Raw genomic sequence first — 24,471 nt, 5'->3', positions numbered from 1 at the left:
ACCCTGATCTAGAGAGACAGGAAATGTAGCGCTGAGAAATTTGAGTGCCTCTCCATGCTCGATCAGCTGATTTATTGCCCCCTCAACCCCATTTTCCTGCCTTCTTCCCATAACCTTTGCCACCCTTACTAGCAACCTCCACTTAATATTCACAATGACTTGGCCTCTACAGCATTAAATTCCTCAAGCTGTGCCTTCTGATCCTAGAATCCCTAACTATAGAAAACATCCTCTCCATGTCCACTCTGTCTAGGCCTTTCACTACTCTATAGGTTTCAATAAAATCCCCCTCATTCTTTTAAAGTCCAGCGAGTACAGGCTCAGAGCCATCAAAAGCTCCTCGTGCATTAACCCTTTTCATTCCCGGGATCATTTGTGTGGACCCTCTCCAATGCTAGAACATCCTTTCTCAGACAACGGGTGCAAAACTGCACACAGTACTCCAAATGTGGTCTGACTAATGTCTCATAAAGCATCAACGTTACATCCTTACTTTTATATTCTAGTCCTCTCAACATGAATGCTAACATTGTATTTACCTCCCTGACCACCAACTTAATCTACAAACCAAACTTAGAGAATCCTGCAGGAGGACTCCCAAGTTCCTTTGCATCTGATTTTTGATTTTTCTCCCTGTATAGAAAATAGTCAATGCTTTTATTCTTTCCGCTAAAGTGCATGACCATACACTGTGTTCCATTTGCCATGTCTTTGCACATTCTCCAAATCTCTCTAAATACTTCAGCAGATTCCCTTCTTCCTCAACACTACCAGTCCCTCCACCTATTGCATACGTCCCCCCATTACTTTGCCCCCCCTTAGCTTCTTTTACAGCATCATTTTCTAGAAGTCCAATATCCACTCCTGCATCTCTTTATCTTTCTATATCCGAGAAAAAGCTTTTAGTATCCTCTTTTATATTATTCTATAACTAACCTTCATAGTTCATCTTCTTTCTTGTTATTGCTTTTTAGTGGCCTTCTGTTGGTTTTTAAAACTCCCCAGTCCTCTAGCTTCTCACTAATATTTGCAATAATGTCTGCCCTCTCTTTTGATTTCTGCTGACTTTGACTTCCCTTATCACCCACAGTTGCCTCATCCACCCTTTAGAATGCATCTTCTTCTTTGGGATGTATCTAATGTATCTATCCTGCGCCTTCTGAATTGTTCCTAGGAGTTCCAGCCATTGCTGTACTGTTGTCATTCTGATCGTGTCCTCTTCCAATCAACTTTGGCCATCTACCCTCTCATGGCACTGTAGTTTCCTTTACTCTGCTGTAATACTGATAAGCTGACTTCATCTCCTTCCTCTCAAAATGAAGGGTGAATTTTATCATATTATGTTCCCTGCCTCCTAAGGGTTTCTTTACCTTATGCTCGCTAATCAAATCTGGTTCATTACACAATACCCAATTCAGAATAGCCTTTCCCCTAGTGTGTCAAATGGTTGTTATGATGAATCTAGTGTGGTAGTGTAGTGGATAGTGCTTGTTGCTCTCGCCTTCAGCTTCCGCCACTGGCTGGCAGTCTCGTGAAAAGGAGAGCTTTATTCTTTCCACTAAAGTACATGATCATATACTTCCCTATACTGTATTCCATCTACCACTTCTTTGTGCATTCTTGAAATCTATCTCTGCTTCTGAAGACTCCCTACTTCTTCAATACTACCTGCCCCTCCAGTATGCCTCTCCCCACCAGTACATAACCTCTCCAATAGCAAGCCTCATGTAGTACCTCTTCTCAGCTGACATACGGAAATTGGACACCTTTCAGACTCAGGCTGGACTACAGAGGACGTGGAGTTAAGATATCTGTTGTGATGCACAGTTATTTGAGTTACTGCTGCCTTCCTGTCAGCGTGAACCAGTCTGGCCATTCTTCTCTGACTTCTCCCTGTGTTTCCCACAGAACTGCTGCTCAGTGGGTATTATTTTTGTGTTTTGCACCATTCTCTGTAAACGCTATGAGGTGCTGTGAGTGAAAATCCCAGGAGATCTGAGATACCCAAACCACCTCGTCTAGCATCAACAGTCATTCAATGCTCATAATCACTTAGATCACATTTCTTCCCCATTCTGATATTTGGTCTGAACAATAACTGAACCGCTTGCCCATATACCTAATAAAGTGGCCACTGAGTGTATATGACTAGCAACTAGCCACTGAGTATTTTCTAAATATTTTTGCATATATTTCTGTTAACTGGCTATTTGTTGTCTCAAGAAATTGTATTTTCCCAACATACAGTTTATTTACTTAGAGGAGTCTAGATGTTTGCATTAACAAGTGGCCACTGAGTGTTGGAACACTATTCATGTTCTCCCTAATACGAACAAGGGCAACTTTCCTCCTCCTCTCCCTGCAAGATATTCTGCACCATTGTGATGATGACCTTTGCCCTGGCTCCAGGGAAACAGTGCACACATGGTGATTGTTTCAGAAATGCCTGCTTGCTCCCGTAACCATAAAACTCCTATGACTGCTGCAATGCAATACTTTGCTGTCTCCATTATGAACTCTCTTGCCATTGATTCCATGCACTCGACTACACACCGTCTAGATGTTGTCAGCTCCACCAGTATCTGGTGCTACGGACAGGATTGTGAATGGAAAATATCTTTAAGATTCTTGCTCTTCCTGTCTCTTCCTAATATTTCTGAGAGCCACCCGCTTTCCCTAACTTAACTCACTTTGACTGCAAAATGGTTGACTACTGGATGTATAGTTGAATGTTTTCATGTTACATTCCATAAGACCATAAGGTATAGGAGCCGAATTAGGTCATTTAGTTTATTGAGTCTGCTCTGCCATTTCATTGTGGCTGATCCATTTTTCCTCTCAGCCCCAATCACCTGCCTTCTACCTGTATCCTTACGTGCCCTGACTTATCAAGAATCTATCAACCACTGCCTTAAATATACCCAGTGACCTGTGGCAACAAATTCCACAGATTCACCAACCTCTGGTTAAAGACACTCCTCTATTCTGAGGCAATGTCCTCTTTTCTTAGATTCTCTCACCATAGGAAGCATCCTCTTCATGTCCACTCTATGGAGGCCTTTCAATATTTGATAGCTTTCAATGAGGTCACATGTCATTCTTCTGAATTCCAGTGAGTAGTCACCCAGAGTCATCGAATGCTCCGCATATGACAAGCCTTTCAATCTGGGAACAATTTTCGTTAACCTTCTTTGAACCCCCTCCAATGTCAGCACATCCTTTCTTAGATACGGGCCCAAAACTGCTCACAATACTCCAAGTGAGGCCTCATCGGTGCTTTATAAAGCCTCATCATATCACACTGAGGACAGCTGCAATAAGGCCAGAAAACCCACAAATTCCCATCTCTACCCAATGGCTTATAAGTCTATTTTGGAGCACATTTTAGACAACCTCATTATTTGACCATGAGTTTTAAAAAGGTTATAACAGGTAACAAACCTAAACTTGATTCCCTACTAAACATTTATGAATGAGATGGGGTTTTATGCCAATTCAATGATTTCATGGTCATTTTATTTTCTTATTTATGGTTTGCTTATTTTAAATTAAATGCCCCAGCTTGCCATGAATAACGGGTAAGTCCAGTAATTTAACCAATACGTTGCCTTACATTTATTTCTATTCAGGGGTGGGTGGGGTCTTCCAAATATGTTTTTTTTAATTCTTAGATTCCATCTGCTCAAGCCATAGCTTTTTGAACTTAAGGTGAATGCAACTCCTTGGAGTTCTGGTGTCCGTCACAAACCATTTAACTCAAACTGCCCATGGCAGCGTTTACTGTTTACATGAGCAATAGTATGAGATCAGTATGTAGTGAAACTTTTTGGCAATAAAAATATAATAATTGTTTTCTCTCCGGTGAAAATAAGTTTGATACTGTGAAGGAGCAAATGATTTTGGTGAAGTTCAGGGTTAAATGCAATTCTGCTTCTTTTGCTTTATCCAGGTAGTCAATCTAATTTTTAATATTGACATAGTTTCTGTCCAAACCACAAACCCATAACCTCACAGTACTCTGTGTAAACAAATGTGCGCACTGTTCTTCACCATCTATTCTTGTAACTATTGTTCTTGTTTTTGATATCACAGCTGCTGGAAACAATCTTATTTTGTAAGACTGAAGTCAGTCTGTCATTTATATTTTATTGAAATAAAAAAAATACTTTTATAAATCCCTTGACAACATCTTGTCATGATCAGATGATTTAAATTAACAAACTTCTATTTCTCCCTTTTAATCCAGATATAAGGCAGCCCTAATGCTCCATTGCTTCAGCATCACATTTTCTTTGATCTCCTTTCTAAAGGTCAGTGCAAAATACTTATTCGTTATCTTTGATTCCAAGTATCAATTACAAATTGATACACCACCCCTCTCAGGTATCCAGTTTTGACTTCAATTGCTGAATATATTCGTGCTCCTTTTGATATTTTTTTGACATTTCTTTCCTCATATCTCACATGCCTTTTGCATTTTGACTTGTTATTCACTCCGCCCCTTTCCCCTTAAATGTATTTAGGCCTTGAATATTTCAGTTTTTATTTTTCATTCATTTTGTGGCGTTTCTTTGTTTTATTAATTTTTCATCAACATCGGGATACTCAGCTTTCTGAAGAGAATTTTAATCTTCAAAAAGAAGAATCTACTTGTAATCAGTAATTATCTAATTAATTCTTATTTTACTGTGGATTTTTTTTTGGCTGTCATTTGTAGATATTGAAGAATTCTAGCCCTAATCATATTTTCTTTGAAGGCTTCCTTTTTAGTTTTAATTCTAATGCATTTACTTTAGCACACTGCATAGATCTATTCTAGTTCATCTTTGTTTAATTTACTTTTGCAAGGTACAATAATCAAAAGTTGTACTGGAACCTTGGGCCAATTTCTCCCCTCAACCCCTCTCAAGCAACTCACTCTTTCTTTTTGGAATTTCTCTAGTTCAGTGTAATGTTCATTGTTTCAGATGTTTAGGTATTACAACAGTTTTGGGTATTCTTGGATAATACACAAGTTAACAGAGAGAAGGTGTTGGTGATAACAACGTTCACATCTTCTAATTGAATCTGTGGTGACAGAGATGGGGCACTGGTGACAGAGATGTTAAATGTATATTTTTAATTATTTTCTGCCACTCCTTCATCTGCCTCATATGGTCTCTATCCCTTAATACATTGTTCGTTCTTAGAGTCATAGAAAAGTAAAGCCCTTTGGCCTATCTAGTCCATGCTGAAATCATTTAAACTGCCAACTCCCATTGAATTGCACCAGGCCCATAGCCCTCCATACACCTACCATCCATGTACCTATCCAAACTTTGCTAATCGTTGAAAGCGAGCTCACATGTATCACTTGTTCTGGCAGCTCATTCACACTCTCACCAGTCTCTGAGGGAAGAAGCTTCCCCTCATGTTCCCCTTAAACTTTTCACTTTTCACCTCTAATCCATGACCTCTGGTTGTGGTCAACGTGTCTGTCTAAATACTAGTTAAACATTATTATTGTATCTGTTTCCACTGTTTCCCCTGGTAACGGGTTTCAGCCACCTACCATACTCAATGTAAAAAAAAATAAAACTTGCTTTGTAAATTGCTTTAAAACTTCCCCCTCTCATCCTAAAGCTATGCCCTCGAGTATTTGGCATTTCCACTCTAGGATAAAGACTCTGATGATCTCCCCTATCTACGCCTCTCATAATTTAACTTTCAAACTTTCATGGTCCTAGAAATAGCATGATTAAGTCAAAGGAAAAAATTAATGAAAAGTATTTCTTACAGGAGTATAAGTCATCACAATCATAATTCCTAGCATAAGGAATCTAAAACTAGAGGTCATAGGTTTAAGATGACGGGAAAGATTTAAAAGGCATTTAAGGAGGAATTTCTTCAGCCAGAAGTTGGTGAAATGTGGAATTCTTGCCACAGATAGCTGTGGAGACCAAGTTGTTGGATATATTTAAAGCGGTCGACAGGTTCTTAATTAGTCAGGGTGACAACGGTTACAGGGTGAGTTGAGAGAGATAATAAGTCAACCATGATGGAATGGTAGAGCAGACTTGATAGGTCAAATGACATAATTCTGTTCCTATGTGGTTGGCATATGTAACGAGCTACCAGATGTGATGGCAGAGGCAAGTACTATTACATTGTTTAAAAGACACTTGGACAGGCACATAGATATGAAAGATTTATAGGTATGTAGCCTAATGCAGGTTTAGTATAGATAGGCATCCTGGTTGGCATGGATGAGTTGGGCTGAAAGACCTGTTTCTGAGCTGTATAAGTTCATGAGTCTAAGAAAGTTTAAGCTGTAACACTTGGCAAAATTTAAACGATAAGTTTTGTTGGAGGGAGCCATCTATTGTTCTCCACATCCGCTGCTGATCAATGTTCAGACTGGCCAACTTGAGGGTCCTAAGATGAACATTACCATTTACTATGTCATGAGATTGATTGAGTCAAAGGGAAAAGCCAAGTCCTTCTTCAGCTGCTAGGCTGGCCAGTCTAACTCTGTCACACTCATGCCAAGGTCAAGATTCACTAATAGTCATTGTAGTTATTGAAGAACTCAAAAGTTGTTGTGCTGGCAACTCAGTTGCAACTGATACAATTGCCATTAGCAATTCAGATCACTTCAATGGACCCGGCATGGACTTTCTGGACTCATCATTATCAATACAGGCTATCGAACTGGAAAGAAGAAGTCTATTCATCCTTGAGCATGCTCAATTATTCTGAGTCCTCATGCCCAGTATTTTACCTCTACTCCAAATTCCCATTTTACACCCAAATCTCGTGATTCTGAATTGTTTGATGATCTCTCAGAGTATCTCCATCTAAAGTGTCAGTTCTTGGATTAATTCTTATAAGCATTGCAAACAAATTTTGACTAAGGAATATGGTATTTGCTCTCAGGATCTGAATTCAGGAAAATGAAAAAAAAATCGTAAAATTACAGCACAAATAACATTTAAGAATGTTATCCCTACGATACTGGATTTATTCACTTTTGGTTTATCTTTTCCATGAGTTGCTTTGTGTTGTGAAGCAGACAGAACAAAATGGTTTGCACCTCCCTAAGTGAAGGCGCATTTTTGAAACTCATATATAGGTAGATAGCTTGCTCATAGAATTTAATTCGTGCTGATTTGCAGCTGGATGTTGAGTCTGATTTAACATGACTAAGTGTCTTTCCATCTCACTTTGTGAGGTAACTGACCTCTGTGTGGCATACCTTCCTAAAAGCATGCCTGGCATTAAGAATCGACAGTGTGTATTTGATAGAAAAAAACCATACAAGCTCACCAACCATGAGACAGTAACTGGCTCTTATGTACTGTAGCATCAAAATATATGTATATTGATTGCAACAGCAAATGTCAGCTTCAAACAATTGTAGCTAAAGGAAATGAATATTGACAATAAAATGGCTGCTCTCCTAATTCTACTTCAACTTGCTCAGGACACAAAGTAATGCTGTGGTAATAATGTACTGTTAAGAGAAATGGAAGACTATATTGTAGCAATATATTTACCTGCTTGAAATACTAGCTCTCTTGCATCATGGCTTAATGTTTCACTTTATTAAATATTTACTAACAACCCACTGGCCATATGTCACTGAGTTTGCTTGTTGACAGATTCAGTGTTCATCACCTTTACAAACAGTTCCTGCTGAATCCGTTGGATCCAGAAGGCTTTTAAGGGTGGCCTTAATAACCACTTTTTGCACTTGGCAATCCCTTTGATAGCATGGTGTCACCATTTCATTGACTTTCAATTGAAAAGTCTCCAGCTAACTCACGACTATGGACCTGTCGAAGCTTTCTTTCAGCAAGTCAGCTTTGAAAGAAGTACATCACACAAACGGGAAGTAAAGTGATAGACCTATTGCCAGATCTAATGTTTATTGTCTTCACCTTTTTAAATGAAAAGCCATTTTCCATCAGAAGATAAAAATGGTTGAATGATATAATGTTTGTAAAGACAATGCTTAAATTCTGCTTGTCATATGATGAAACAATCTGTATTGAAGAGAACTTTCAAAAATCAAACCCACACAATTTACATGATCCAATATTGTGCAGGCGTTCAGAGATATGTCGAATAATTTTAGTCAAAGCAGTTTTCAGTAATCTGTTGATAAACCCATGAATTCAATAGTTGATTAATGATTAAAAATGTATTTGTGACTGTGAAATGTTTAATTGCTTTGATTTTTCACCTTTAAGATAGTAATTATATCATAATCATTTCCCTATTGGATTTCTATTGTTCTATAAAAATTAATGAATTAGACCTTAATATAATTTCAGAATGATATCAAACAATTCCATTAAATATAAAGGCTTTAACTTGTAAAATATTCATTACTATTTGTCATGAACTTACTAAAACTAGCACTAGATTTTGAATATTTGACTGCATAATGCAGACAGTAGAACTCTTTGGGACGTCAATAGTTCTGAGCCAGCAGTTGATCTAGAACATGTAGGAGGGTTTTCTTTAGCCAGAGGGTGATGAATCTGTGGAATTCGTTGCCACAGAGGGCTGTGAAGGCCCAGTCATTGGACATATTTAACGTGGAGGCTGATAGGTTCTTGATCAGTGAGGGTGTCATAGGTTACAGGGAGAAGGCGGGAGCGTAGGTTGAGAGGTAAAATGAATTGGCGATGATTGAATGACAGAATGAAGTCAATAGTACAAATTGCCTAGATCTGCTCCTACTGTATGTCTGATAGGACATTACTCCTCATAACAACCAAAGACACAATTATTTGACTTTAATCTTACATGTTAACAGTAAATCTTTCCATGAACCCAATGAGTCTAAAATGATTGCAAAATATACAAGCTCTGACTACAAAATTAATTACATTCCTGACCTCTGGAATTTCTGGATCCCAGTCCTAGTTCTGGACACACACCACTTGCACTATGCACCCCAGACTCACAACCTGGACAAATTATTGAGCTAAAAGCTGAGCCTTCAGGTTTCCCAAATTATCAAATGATTATAGTCTCATAATCTGGTAATATAACTAGAAACCGTCATCCATGAAGTAATTGCCTGCAAACATTATTGGACTTCATGGATTGCTTTAAAATTGTGTTTATGACATGATAGCGTAGTAGCTAATGAAATATTTCACAGCACTAGTTGTAAGATCAAGGTTCAACTCCCTTCGCTACCTATAAGGAGTTTGTACATTCTCCCCGTGACTTCGCGGGTCTTTTCCTCGTCCTCTGGTTTCCTCCCAGATTCCAAAGGCATACTGTTAGGGTTAATATGTTGTGGTAACAGTTGTACTGTTTTGATGTACATGCGACAAATAAAGCCAATCTTTATTCTTTGAATATGATAGGAGCATGGAAACATAGAAAACCTACAGCACAATACAGGCCCTTCGGCCCACAAAGTTGTGCCGAACATGTCCCTACCTTAGAAGTTACTAGATTTACCCATAGCCCTCTATTTTTCTAAGCTCCATGTACCTATCCAAAAGTCTCTTAAAAGACGCTTTCGTATCCGCCTCCACCACCATTGCTGGCAGCCTATTCCACGCACTCACCACTCTCTGCGTAAAAAACTTACCCCTGACATCTCCTCTGTACCTACTTCCAAGCACCTTAAACCTGTGTCCTCTTGTGGCAGCCATTTCAGCCCTGGGAAAAAGCCTCTGACTATCCACACGATCAATGCCTCTCATCATCTTACACACCTCTGTCGGGTCACCTCTCATCCTCGGATGGTAATTTTTTTTTAGAAATTATCTTGAACAAGATTTACAACAAAATATTCTGGTGTATGAAATTCTTGAAAATGTGTGACAATTGATAAAGCTGTTGCCCTGAAGGAAAGACTGGGTTGTCTTAAGAAATAATAAGCATCGTGCTCACAAACACAAGAAATTCTGGAGTCGCTGGAAATCCAGACCAGGTCCTGATGAAAGACTTCAGCCTGAGACATTGACTTTTTGTTCCCTTCCATGGATTCTGCCTGATCTTCTGATTTCCCCCAGCTTTTTTTGTGTGTGCTTCCGTAAGAATCATCCTACTATTTATAAAATATACCCAGTCTACTGTTGAAGGACATCAGCAATTCCAGGCAGCAAAGGAAAAAAAAATCTTTTAAGAAAATAGATTTAAAACATTGAGATATTGTCTGTCCTTGCGTAGACTGAAATAAATGCAATTTAAACCAGCTAAGGAGCCAAAACAAGCATTGAATCAAAGTGGAACATGTCCTTCAAGGAAGATTGTAGTTCTGATTCATGTTCTGGAGTGTAAAACATTACAGCTCAGTGAAAGTAGATCCTGAGGGTAGGCCACAAAGATAACGATAATCAGGTTCATACCAAAAAGAACTAACATGGCAGTTACAAAGTGTCTGATGTGGGAATAAATCAGTGGTGTAATTGATTGATCATAACTCAGTAAGTGCGTCATCTTTGTACCCCTATGCCCACGGCTCAACGGATTCCAGGCTTTTCTTCCATCATCCTCCACTCCCACTCACTTCTCTGACATGGCACAACCTGCCTGTCATCTCACACCCTCCTCAGTCCCCCAGTCACTTCAGAATCCTTTCTCACCACTCTCCTCTCTTCTGTATGCTGGCCATGTCAGCTCTCCACTTTCAGTCCCTGATATAGAGGTTTGATCGCCAAACTTCAACAATTTCTTAAACAGGAGATAATCTGCAGCTGCTGGAAATCCCAGCCAACACACACAAAATGCTAGAGGAACTCAGCAGGTCAGGCGGCATCTATGGGAAAGAGTAAACAGTCAATGTTTGTGCTGAGACCTTTCTTCAGGGTGTCCTTTGTCAACAATTTCCTTCCTCCCACAGATGCTGCTTGTCCTATTGTGTCATCCAGCAGATCATTTATTGCTCCAGACTCCAGCATTTGCAGTTTCTCATGTCTCTCAGGTAAAATTATTAGTTGTGGGAGACATTCACATGTAAAATTGACAAGATACTGACTATGAACATGCCAGCAGGGAACTTAGGGATTGGTTCTGTAGATGAAAAAAATTATATTTTTCTGAAAATCTGAAATATGATTTTTTTCTCTCAGTTTTTTTTATTCTTTTCCAAATTATGAGCTCAAGTACTTCAAAAAGCATACTCCAAGACCTAGAAGCTGATAAAGATCAAGTAACATTAGGCCATTGAAGTGCTAGGCAATAACTTCCTCCAACAAGAATTTAAACACTGACTTTTGATTTTCAGTGACATTAATATCTCCTGCTGTCTCGGGCAGAACAAAAAACTAGCTGGATTGTTCACCGAAAAATTGTGGCATTAGGTACGGGTAAAAGTTGAATATCCTGTAGTGAGTGTCTCACCCTAAAGCTTTTTCACTACCCAGGAGTCACAGGCCAGCAGCTTGATGGAACACTGTCAATTAATCTCGATGAGTGCAACTCTAATAACATACAATGAGCTCTAGAGCTTCTGCTTGATTGGCTTTAACCATGACCTCAAGCATTCATTCTCTCCATCACTGATGCTCCATACATGCAGAATATGCAGTTTACGAAATGCTCAGCAGCCATTCAGCCAGAGTGCATCTGCAACCCTTTTCAAATCCCTAGCCTCTATTTCCAAGATGGACAAGAGCAGGGGAGGACTTTTATACTTACATTTCTCTCTATACACTCCCCGCAGCATGGTGGTGTAACAGTAAACATAACACTATTACAGTGCCAGGGACTGGGGTTCAGTTCTGCTGCTGTTGGTAAGGAGTTCATACGTGTTCCCTATGACCATGGGTTTCGTTCCAGATCCTCTGGTTTCCTCCCACATTCCAAAGTAGAACATTTTAGTAGGTTATTTGGAATTGAGTGGCGCAGGTTTATTGGGCCCAAAGGGCCTGTTGCCGTGCTGTATCTCTACATCAAATAAAGAAGTTAATTTTATACAGAAGGGTTGAAATAGTTCATCTTCCCAAGAACAATTAGGGATGAGTTATAAATACTGATTTTACCAGCAATGCCCATATCACAAAGACTCAAGATTAGATTAGATTAGATTATGAAGCCACACAGTTCTCTTTTATTGTTATGTAGTAATGCATGCATTAAGAAATGATACAATATTTCCTCACTAAGTACTTCCTTATTTCGTCAAAGTTCCTTCAGAATTATGAACACTTTATTTCCTTTTTTAACCATTGCAGCAGACACTGTCCCAGTAGATCATGCTTGTATACATTGCAGAAATGTTAAGCCCCTGGCGTCATCCTGATGAATTTACTGTATATCCGTGACTTCAATATGTAACGGGACTCCCAAATCAGTTAAAGGTGGCATGTTAACATAGTGGTTAGCACAACACTTTACAGAGCCCGCGATGACCGATTGGGGTTCAATTCCAGCTGCTGTCTGTAAGGAGTTGTACATTCTCCCCATGTTCTTCCAACAAGGTGGTGGTGCTAATGGTCGCAGCGGCTTCTATGGGGTCAACAAAAGGTGCTACCGTTCTACTTAAACACATGCCTAATGATCGGAAGATCCTGCTATACGTTAAGAACTCAAAGTACTGCAGGTCTACACCATCAGCAAGCTGCTCGCTGGCGGAGATTATGAAGGAGCTGCGCAACTTGCTGCCGCCTGAGTCGATGGAGGCTTACAGTTAAATAGCGAGTGGCCAGCATGGTCACTTTTCTTGTGATCGCAAGACCCCTTTGGAAGCTGTTAATCCAGTACGCTGCAAGTTCAATCCATTGGTTTATCGGATGTGAGCAGGGGTCTAGTCCTCGATCATAGTGAGGATTAAGCCTGAAGCCATGGTGACACCTGTCTGCAGCCACTTGGAGTGAGGAGACAAAGCTGTTGTGCTTCACTGGGGGCAGTGTGCAGAATGGAGTCATAGCTACCCTCACAGAGTTTCACCCGGGAGAAGACAAGCTTTGTTGTGGCCAACTGCAGCTTTTTTGGCGGCACTTGGTGGACTTGGGCCTCAAGCTGCAGGGTTGCTTGCTTTTCAGCTGCTGGAGGAGAGGCGTGCCATCCATTGTGCTCTACCGGGGACAGCGAAGCGCAGTTGTGGCGACTGAAGAGTTAAAATAGACTGAGGGATCTGGACTATATATGTATATATTTGTCTGGTTGTGTTTTTTTACTAATCTATATGTCGTTATGCGAGCACTGGGCCTCAAAGCCCTGGATTCGCCTAGCGGGAGTTGAGCGTTGGGGCGAAAACTGGGCTTCAAAGACACAGTGTCACCTAGTGCGTGTCGAGGGCCAGTCGACATTGGTGGGCTGGGGGCCCTGGACTATATATATATATATATATATGCATATTCTGCATCATTGTATTTTTACTGATATTCTATATAGGTTTATTGACTCGTATGCACCAAGTTGTGGGGAATGGGACGTAGGCATCGGGACTATTATTACGTAATTGTGATCTTGTGTGTGCTTACTGTGTGTGACTGTTGCTAATGGGAATATGCACCTTGACCCAACAGTAACGATGCCTTATTTGGCGGTATTCCTGAGTATTCATGTATGGTTAAATGACAATTAAACTTGAATTGAATTGATCACATGTGTTCTCTCTGACATTCCAAAGGTATACTATTATGGTTAGGGTTGAGGGCATGCTATTTTGACACTGAAAATGTGAGAGCACTTGAAGGCTGCACCCAGCACAATCCCGGACAGTGTTGGCCATTGACTCAAATGACATATTTCACCATATGTTTTGATTTTCATGTGACAAATAAATCAAATAATTTTCAGTCTCTTTTACAATCCACCTCAGAATCACGCTTCTGGAAGGTGGGTGCATTCTTAACAGTTTCTCAAATTAGATTATAATTACAAAGAGTTTTGTATATTTTATATGATTTTGGAGCAGTATTTTAGTGACTGGGACTGCATACAACTTTGTGGAAACAGGTCTGGCCAGACTATACTGAAATATGGTGGAAATGCAATAATATGTTAATAATCTAAAAAGCCATATCCTAACCTCATCTGTTGTGTATGCATATGCATGGTTCAAATATGCATTTTGCAAAGTGATTCCTTCTCTTTATTTTATCAGAGGACCCAATCTCAATGGGGGTGTGGGGTGGTGGGGGCAGGGAGGAGAATGTGCTGGTTCTCAAGTTGAGTGAGCTTAAATAAGCATTGCTTTAGAATGTAACATCCAAGTGACGATCTGCTGGTCTCCCTCTCACTGGGGATTGGGTGACACCTCTCTCTGTCCCTTGTTAGTGTGAAAGAGAGCCTGTGGCATGTCAAAGTGCTGTGTTATGGACTGTATTTTTTTGTCAGACTGCTGATCATGGGCTGTTTGGGGGCTTTGTTATTGCTTGGTGGGTGGTGGGGGCGCTGATGCTTCCTGCTGGAACAAGTGGGGGAAGTGGGGAGGGTTGATGCTTTTCTGCTGCTTGTGCATGGAAAAGGGTTGAGGCTTTGCAGTTCTAATATTTTTCTGTCAGCCATTCTTTGGGGTCTTCTTCTGTATTGTCGATGTCCGTGAAGAATAAGAATTTCAGGTTGTAATATGTACATATTCTCTGATATTAAATGGAACCGTTGAACCATTGAGAGTAGAAGCTTAAAGTTATTTAATAGAGCATCTCATTGTCATTTTTTATTAATAAAGCTATGCCAGTGTAACTCAGATGATAGCGAATCAGTGTCTCATTTAACAACTCTCACACAGTTTCCATCTGCTCTGAATATTACCTTTTTTGTTTAGTTTGTTGCACAATCTCCTCAACATTGGAAAGTTTAAGACCATGATAATCAACCAATGAGTTCCTCTTTACATTCTAAGTATGTGTCACTGTTATGGATGTGTTGAATAAAGGGGGATGAACAAGGGGGAAAAAGTGAATGTGATGTATTTCCAATTTTGCAAGGCTTTCAGTGAGGTACCTTACAGATTCGTGTCGGATTTATTTATCACATGTACATTGAAATGTGTCACTTACAGTAACAACCAACATGCCAATAAAGATGTACTGGGGGCAGCCTGCAAGTATGGCCACACATTCTGGTGCCAACATAGAATGCCCACAATGTTCAGCAGAACAATACAACCAGCAGCAGCAACAACAACACAACAACAACAACACAGGACAACAACAGCAATAACAAGCCCACCCCCACACACAAACAGGCTTCCAACTCCAGGCTCGGCTGCCTCTCGGCCTCCAGTCCATGGCTCTGGACTCTCAGGCTCCCAGGTGTTGGGCCGCCAACCTCTAGTCCCTGAACTGGACTTACAAGGTTCTCAGACATCTGACCTCTGACCTCCAGACAAGGTGACTCAGGGGCTTAAACCTTCAGCCATTTTCCTCTGGACTTACCGACCTTGGTCTTTGAGTATCTACCTCTGGATATTGACTCTGGGACTTGCCAATTATGGATTTGACCTACAGGCCTTGACTTCTGGACTTGCATAGTCTGCCGAACCCAATGATGTGGGGGACAGGGTCACAGGTGCTCATGACTCCCTCCCATATGGATCTTCAACCTTGGACTCACTGACCTGGGGGTAGCTGGTCTCTTCAGTGCCTGCCGATTCAACTTCCAGGATTGCTGATCTTTTACGGCAAAGCACTCTACCCTGGACTTGAACACAAGTTCCTGCCCCTGACATCTAACTCACCCTCATCATTGTCCCTAACCCCAAGGTGATTCCTAACTCCCGTGCTGTCCCCAAAACAGGATGCAACTAAACTTGAGCCACAACCTTGATGGGCAATGCAGCTCGGCACCATCTTGACTGGAAGCCATGGGATTAATAAGCAGAATTAGAGCACATAAAATTTGTGTAATATACAGACCTCAGTTAAGAGTTGGATATTGGAAAGCAGCCAGCAGAGTGGGTATAAATGGATCTCTCGTAGATTGGCGAATTACTACTCTGTGTTTGGGCCCCAGCTATTCGCAGTCTATTGATGATTTGTCTGAGGGAAATTAACTTCATGTTTCCAAGTTTGCTGACAATATTAAATTGGGTATGATTGTAAGAATGTAAGGAAACTGCAGAGGGATGTGGACCAGCTGAGTGCATGATCAAGAATTTGGCAATGGAATATAATGAAGAAAATGTGATATGGTCCACTTTGCTGCACATAACAGAAAAGAAGAATATCCATTAAACACTAAGAAATTGAGTAGTGTTGATGTTCAAAGTTACTTCATGTCCTTGTAAACAAGTCACTGAAGGCCAAGACACAGGTGCACCAAGTGATCAAAAGGGCAAACACTATATCAGTCTTTTTTAATGAGAGGATTTATTTACAGAGTAAAGCAGGTTTACTGCAATTGTATAGAGTCGTAATGAGTCTGCAAGGCAGTCTCATCTATAGATTTCAAAGTTCAAAAAGTTCAAAGTAAAGTTATGATTAAATCTATTATCAAAGTACATACATGTCACCATATACAAGCCTGAGATTCATCTTCTTGTGGGTATGCACCGTAACTCCAAAAACCACAATAAAACCAGTCGGGGACTGCACCCTATAGGATGGACAACAACAAACCGTGGAAATTCAAAAGGGAAAAGAAAGAGCAATAAGTATTGAGAACATGAGAGGAAGAGTCCTTGAAAGTGAGTCCATAGGTTTGGGAACAATTCAGTAATGGGGCAAGTGAAGTTGAGGGAAATTAATTCCCTTGGTTTAGGTGCCTAATGGTTGAGGATAAGAACTGTTCCTAAATCTGGTGGTATGGGGCCTGAGGCTCCTTTACCTGCCTCCTGATGGCAGCAGCAAGAAGAGAACATGACCTAGGTGGTGGGGGTTTTGATAATGGATGCTGCTTTCCTGTAACACGCTCCCTGCAGATGTGCTCAATGGGGGGAAGGGCTTCATCCAGGAAGGACTGGGCCATATCCACTACCTTATGTATGATTTTGCATTCAAGGGCTGTGGTGTTTCCATACTGGCCTGTGATGTAACAAGTAAATATATTCCTCACCCCACATCGGTAGAAGTTTGTCAAGGTTTTAGATGGCATGCCGAATCTTTGCAAACTTCTAAGGAAGTAGAGGTGCTGCCATGTTTTCTTCGTAATGGAATTTGGTTCTCTTCCCTGATATTTGCCTCAGGCAAAGATCTACTGGACTAATTCCAGGATTGACCAATTTGTCATGCAAAGACTGAGTCAACTGGTCTGTAAAAGAATGAAAACAATTTTCGTTGAAACCAATAAAACTCTTAAAGGGTGTAACAATTAGCTACATGATAGTTGCAGAGAGGTCTAGGAGCTGGGAGATGGTTTCAGAGTAAGGGATAAATTGTTTCAGATTTCTTCACTCAGAGATTGGTGAGCCATTGAAGTACTTTATCGTGGAAGACAGTCATTGTGTTCATTCAAAACAGAGATTAAGATTTTTCAGGACATTAATGATATGAGGATTGCAACAGCATTGAGATACTGATCAATCATAACCTTCCTGAATTGTTGAGCAAGTTTGAGGTTTGAATAGCCTACCTCTGACCCTGTATTTTCTTATGCTAACCACGATATCAAAACAGTCTGAGTGATCTTCAAAGTTCAATTGCTGGAAACATTATTACTTCTGGAAAACAGATTCCCATGAATTTTATGATTATTTTGGTTCTAATGGCAATGCAATAGAGACTACTTTAGCAAAAAGATTTTGTTTTTCTTTGATATGAGGGTGATTTTCAAATATTACTCATTGTTGACATTAATGTCACATTTTGGTTATCAAGAGCAGCCAATAAAAAGAAAATTGCTGTACCCATATTAAGTATATGCAGTCTGTAACCTTCCACAGGAAGTTGTGAATCTTTTTTTGGATCTAGTCCATTTAAAAAAAAACTTCTTTTATATATCATTTGTATGCTGCTTGCTTTGATGCTGTGCAAAGTGCAGACCCAGATATTCAATGGAATTTCCAAGTTTAAATTAGATGTATTAATTATTTATCAGCAGAAAGCTGTGATCAGTGTTAGTTTTACATATTTCAGCACTTAAAGTTCTAGTCTTGACAACTGCATCTCTTACCTACATTTTATTGCATACTATAATGATTATTTAATTTTTATTTTTTTACGATGTTAAAGCATTTTCAGTAGCCACCTAAGTCTAAATTACTCATGTTTATTTTTCCTACACGTAGGCCAGAAAGCAATGCCAATTTTTCCAAGCACGTTACCAAGTGAGTTTCTTTATTTGAGGAATCCTGGGTAATTTCAAACCAAGGATGAATAGGTAAATTAAATGTCAATTTATGAGGTGGTTTCTCCCCCTGCTGGTAAGTTAGAACTCCAAATGTTGATGACCTTGGCTGAAAATGTTGTCAACAATTTACTTAGCCTCCGGTAATGGGGATAATCCAGATCCTTGCTTACAGTTTATTATGGCCATTTCATAGATGAATTTCAAAGAAGCAATTAAACAATTTGTTTGCAAGGACACTGTATTTTCCAAAATAATATCATGTTGAACATGGAAAGGAATAGCAACTAGTTTAAGCTTATTTTTTCATATTTGTGGGCAAGTTTGTTAGACCTGTGGGGGAGAGTTTAAACACGATTGGTAGGGCAACAGGAACGTGAGTGATAGGTCAGATGATGGTATAGTTGGTGTCAAAGGTGGATGCAATGCGTAGAAAGACTGTGAGGAAGGATAGGACATAAGTGCAGTCAGCTGTATGAGTTGAAATGTGTCTAATGTGAGAAGCATCAGGAATAAGGGTGATGCACTTAGAGCATGGATCAATATATGAAACTATGGCATTGTAGCTATTACAGAGACTTGGGTGTCACAAGGGTAGGAATAGCTGCTAGATATCCTGGAATTTACTTATTTCAAGTGGGACAGGCAGAGAGGTGATAGAGAAGGGGGAGTGGCATTGATAATCAGGGATAGTATCACAGCTGTAGAAAGGGAGAATATTGTGGAGGGATTGACTACTGAGTCACTGTTGGTGTAAGTCAGAAGCAGGAAGGGAGCAATCACTCTGTTGGGAGTACTCTATAGACTCTCCAATAGCAACAGTGACACTGAAGAATAGATCAACAGGCACATTTTGGAAAGTTGCCAAAAAAAACAGAATTGTTTCATGGGTGACTTCAACTTCCTTAACGTTAATTGGCACCTCTTTAGAAAGTCTTCAGAAAGACTGCAGATGCTGGAAATCTGCAGCAACACACAAAATCTTGGAAAAACTCCATTTGGCAGGCAGCATCTATGGACTGGTGAAGGTTTCAACCAAAATCATTGTCCATTTCTGTCTATAGATGCTACCTGGCCCATTGAATTCATCCAGCATTTTGTGTGTTGCTCCCTACTTCTGTATTTCATGCCCAGACTAATGAAAGCCAGTATCTCATACGTCTTCCTAAACATGTTACTTATAAATCTTGCTACCTTCAAGGCCTTTGAATTTTTGTCCCAAAGTCCCTTTGTGCCTCATTACTCACTAAGACTCTGCCATTCACACTGCATTTTCGAGTCTCATTAAAACTCTCAAAATACATTACCTCACACTTATCTGCATTAAACTCCATCTGCCGTTATTTAGACCATGTCTTCAACATGTGATATCTTTCTGCAACCCAAGACATTTTTCAAGGCTATCAGCATGCATCTTTTCAACCCATCTTTATCATGAGCTGAGACCTGCTGAGATTGCACAAGGTGCTGACTCAAGGAGATAAGTTAACACAGCAGGTACAAGGTGATTCTGGAACTGTCTGCTGGGTTAGCTCCAGATATGGAAGTTGAAACGGTTGTTCTGAGTGGAAGCAGATTATCTTACCACTGTCTCTCCGAGAGAATCCATCCATCTCTCTGGGCACTGAGAGGTGCTGAAAGTAATGTACACCCCCTTTGAATAAATTCATGAATGCTTCTTTGAAATTTTGAATTCTCCATGAGGAAACCTACATGATCCACAGTGAATGGAAGCCCTTCCCGCTGAGGAAACAATATTGATTATTAAGGAGAGCTTTTAGGAATACATTTGTCCATGCCTGAGTAAAACCAGTAATTCCAGCAAGTCCCAGTACGTGAGATATCATTTGTTCTTTAATGAATTCCAACTAGTGTAAAGACATGAAAGGGACATACGCATAGATCTACTCTGACCACTTGGGAAGATCCTGCAGTGAAGAAGCTGAAAGTCAATTTGACCTTAACCTTCATGAAAGTGAAAAACCCAGGCACAAGACCTTGCTTTTTAAATCTATGTCAATACAGGTACGAGTGGGTATTACTCAACCAAGGATCTCATTAGGAGAATAACTGATGCTTCAAGATGTTATGCATATCAATATGTATCACTTTTGGAAGTACCCGGTCCAATTTTGCATTGGCATGATTTGACCTGGAAATTATCTTCTGCATGATCGGCTGCTAATGTGTCATATAAAATATGACCTTCCAGCTACATTGGACATTGGACCTTTTCCTATTTGCTGCCTGATAAAACTGGTCCATTGTGACTTTGGCCCTGCACTCCATCCTGTCCTGCCTAGGAAACAATGCCCTATCTGCCAGGATATTTTTCATTGGCTTCGGCTCGGCATTTAAGATGATCATCCCTCGGAGGCTGGTGTGTAAACTGTCCTCGTTGGGACTCAACACCTCTCTGTAACTGGATCTGGAACTTCTTGATGGAAAGACCCCAGTCACTCCGAGTTGGCAGCAACATCTCAAGCTCCATCACGTTGAGCACTGGTGCCTCCCAGGGTTGTGTCCACTGCTGTTCACACTACTGACTCATGACTGCACTGCCAGATTTAGCTGAAAAAGCATCATCAAGTTTGCTGATGATACTACAGTTGTGGTACAGCCTCATCAGCAACAATAATGGGTTAGCATGTAGAAAGGAGATAAAGAGGCTTTTCAAATGGTGTGAGAAAAACAACCTGAGTCTCAACATGGACAAGACAGAAGAGATGATTGTGGACTTCAAGGAAGCACAGGTTGACCACTCTCCATTGCACATCAATGGCTCTGCCATAGCGAGAGTGAAGAGCACAAAGTTTCTAGCTGTGCAGATAACGGACAATCTAACCTGGACACACAACGCCTCCTCACTATTCAAGAAGGCACAGGAGGGTCTAGACTTTCTGGGGAGATTGAGGTGTGCAAGGCCCCTATTCTAATAACTTTCTTCATGAGCACCATTGAGAGTGTCCTGTCTGGCTGCATCATTGTGTGGTATGGAAACTGTAAGGCATCAGACCGCAAGCCCCTACAGAGAATAGTTAAAACCACCGAGAAGATCATCAGGGTCTCCCTTCTCCTACTTGTGATATTTACCAGGAGTGTTGCTGCTGAAGGGCCCAAAGTATTGCTGAGGAGCCCTAACACCCATCCCACAATCTCTTTGACCATCAGGAAGGAGGCACAGAAGCATCAAGATTAGGACTGCCAGCATGGGTAATGGCTTCTTCCCTCCAAATTCAAGGTTCAAAGTACATTTATTATCGAAGTGTGTATAAGAAACCTGAAAGAACCCAATTTAAAAAAACGAGAGAGAGAGAGAGATTGATTTTGCAAAAAATAAAAACAAGCAACGACATTCAGAATTATGAGACTGATAATATCTTATCACCATCACTAGGACAGTGAGCTGTTTACTGGATTGGTTACTGTTTACCAGTGCTATGCTATACTAAATACATATTAATAACTTATTTTTAGTATACTATTTTGGTTTATGTGTTGAGTGTGATATATATAGTGTGTTTTGTTTGGTTGTATGGGGTATACTGTATATTTAGTCAGAAGACAATTTACGAACTTGAACTTGAACACAAGCCCTTGCTTCTTTAATCTATGTCAATACAGAGAGCAATAGGTATTTCTCAACTAGCATTATCATTAGGTGCATAACTGGTGCTGGAAGATGTCGGGCATGTTAATATGAATCACTTTTGGAAGTACCTGGTCCAACTTTGCAATTGGCATGACCTCACCAGGAAATTATCTTCAATGTGATCCACTCAGGATAAAACTGAAATTGTGTTCCAAAACATTTATCTCTTTCTGATGGAGGGGAGACCATATGAAGTTTTGGATATGGTTGCCAAGTGGAGCAATTAACCTACACCCTCTGACCTGCTTGATGGATTGGAGAGAGTAAGCCCCAAAGAGCACAAAGTTATTTTCCTATGGGTCTGAGAGCCACTGGCATCAGTGTCCCTTAGACAAAGAAGAAATCTGAGAATGAATAAATCAATGATTCCTGCTAAAACCTCAGCTTTCATCGTGAGTGCATGTTGAATTTTACCAATAAACAAACTTTTTTTGTTATCTTTAGCTGTTCACTGTAGCTTCATTGAATGCTGGGACATGGTGGGAGAGCATCAAGATTATTGATTGTAGCACAATATTCCAATCTAGGGCCAACATAGTTAATGTATGTTTGTGATTAGCACATCATCATTTTCTAAATCGTGATTGTGTCATGAAAAATATATTCTGGATTCCTGCAATTCATATTCTTTTGATCACTTTGAAGCCTGACCATTGATCTTGACATCACTTTTCAAAGTCACGCTGCTTGAATGCTTTCTTAAAATGTCTTGAAAGAAGAAGAAAAGAATAAAAACACAATGGTAGATTGCCTTTCTATTCTTGGTAAGGCAGCCTGATAAGTCAAATCCACAGCTTGCTCCTAGACTCAATGTAACTATTCTCTCATGTCATGATCTATAAAGTTAGCAAGGCATTGTATTTAAATCCTCCTTTTTCAAGTGCTGATAAGAAACTTGTTTTCTTATTCTGTTTCTTTACAAGTTTCCCAATGCACTTCCTTGATATTTTTCAAACATCTTTGCAACTGATTTATTTATGTTAAATACATAATAGTTTCTGCCAGATACAACATGTAAATGTCAAAGTTGAAAGTAAATTTTATTATCAAAGTATATAAAAAAAGTTTGTTACCATATACAACACTGAGATTCATTTTCTTGTGGGCAGTTATAGGAAAATAAGTTCAAAGGTCAAAATTCAAAGTTCAAAGTATGCATATATTATATGACCTTAAATGACCTTAAGATTCATCTCCTAACAGGCATCCACAAAACAAAGAAACCCAAAAGAACCCATTAAAAAAGGACAACCTAACACCCAATGTGCAGAAAAAAACAAATCATGCAAGCAAATGGCGTTCGGAACTGAAGACCACAAAGAGAGATCATCCACCGACCCACAATTCAGCGCAGAGTGGAGCAGCAAACTGAACTGACTTGAAACTCACCTCGGGTCCGACACCCTGACCTTCCAATCTGGCCTGGTGCTTAAATTGCAGTCCAAACATTGGGTTCAGCCACTTTGGTATGCTCTGGGGCCTGGACCCCGCTGCCTAGATTTAGCCTGTACCTGACCTTTGCAATTCAGCCAGGCGCTTAAACCAATCGAACCTTGGGTCCTCCTCGCTCTCGGCGAAGGGCCCACTGCCTCACCTCGCCTCAGTTCTGCCGAATCGAATTGCCTCCAAGTCCAAAAGGAAGTTACAGGCTAGTGTTTGCAATGATTGTTTACCAGAAATAGAGAAAATAACAAAGTATTTAGTTAACACACATAAAAGTTGCTGGTGAACGCAGCAGGCCAGGCAGCATCTCTAGGAAGAGGTGCAGTCGATGTTTCAGGCTGAGACCCTTCGTCAGGACACTTCGAATGTGTCCATGGTCGTTGCTGGAGTCCGGGTTTTGAATATGCCCTGAGGTGTTGGAGCCGGTGAGATCAATGGCTGAGGCAATCTGAAGTTCATGCCTGCTAGTTTCATGGCCAGCAGGCTCTGGAGTCCGTAGATGTAGGATCTTGTGATCTTTGCCTAACATGACAAAGTCAAAAAAACGGCGATTGCAGGCGTGAATCCGACGGAGGATGAAATAACGGGTAGGACCATTACAGACGGCGAAGAAAGTGTCCCGAAGGTGTGGAAGGGTCTGGGATAGGGACACCAAGTACCTCCTCATGGCGGAGAGCGTCGCCTTCAGAGCTTGACGGGAGAAGCGGCGAGAGGCAGAGTCAATAAAATGTGAGTACCTGGGATCCTCAGAAGGTCCAAATTGAGAGGCTCGGAAACGAATCCTAAAGCCAACTAGAGTAAGTTGGCGACGGAGGCACGTTCCAAGAAAGGATATATGGCTGTGGTAGCGAGTCTGAGTCAAAGTGTGGTCGAAAAGTTGAAGAGCCGAAGAAATTACAGATGGGGAGCAGTGAGAGATGGTTTCACTGAACTCCCGTCGAAGAGAGGATCTAAACTTCTTCGGTGTAGGCATCACTGAAAGAGGCTTCGCAGTAGTGAATTTAAAAACGCAAACAACAGGAATTCTGCAGATGCTGGAAATTCAAGCAGCACACATAAAAGTTGCTGGTGAACGCAGCAGGCCAAGCAGCATCTCTAGGAAGAGGTGCTGTCAAAGTTTCAGGCCGAGACCCTTCGTCAGGACTAAAGTATTTAGTTGTTTTCTTTGTTTCATTGACCACCAGCCAGAA

General features: G+C 40.5%; 1 long non-coding RNA gene across 1 annotated transcript in view; it reads left to right on the top strand.

Moving 5' to 3' along the window:
• Positions 1-24,471, top strand: part of LOC134354243 (uncharacterized) — a 106,253-nt gene that overhangs the window by 54,247 nt on the left and 27,535 nt on the right. The gene's annotated exons all lie outside the window — the stretch shown is intronic.

This window comes from Mobula hypostoma, chromosome 11 (genome assembly GCF_963921235.1).
Source record: "Mobula hypostoma chromosome 11, sMobHyp1.1, whole genome shotgun sequence".
NCBI lineage: Eukaryota > Metazoa > Chordata > Chondrichthyes > Myliobatiformes > Myliobatidae > Mobula > Mobula hypostoma.
This window is presented reverse-complemented; position numbering and strand designations above follow the sequence as displayed.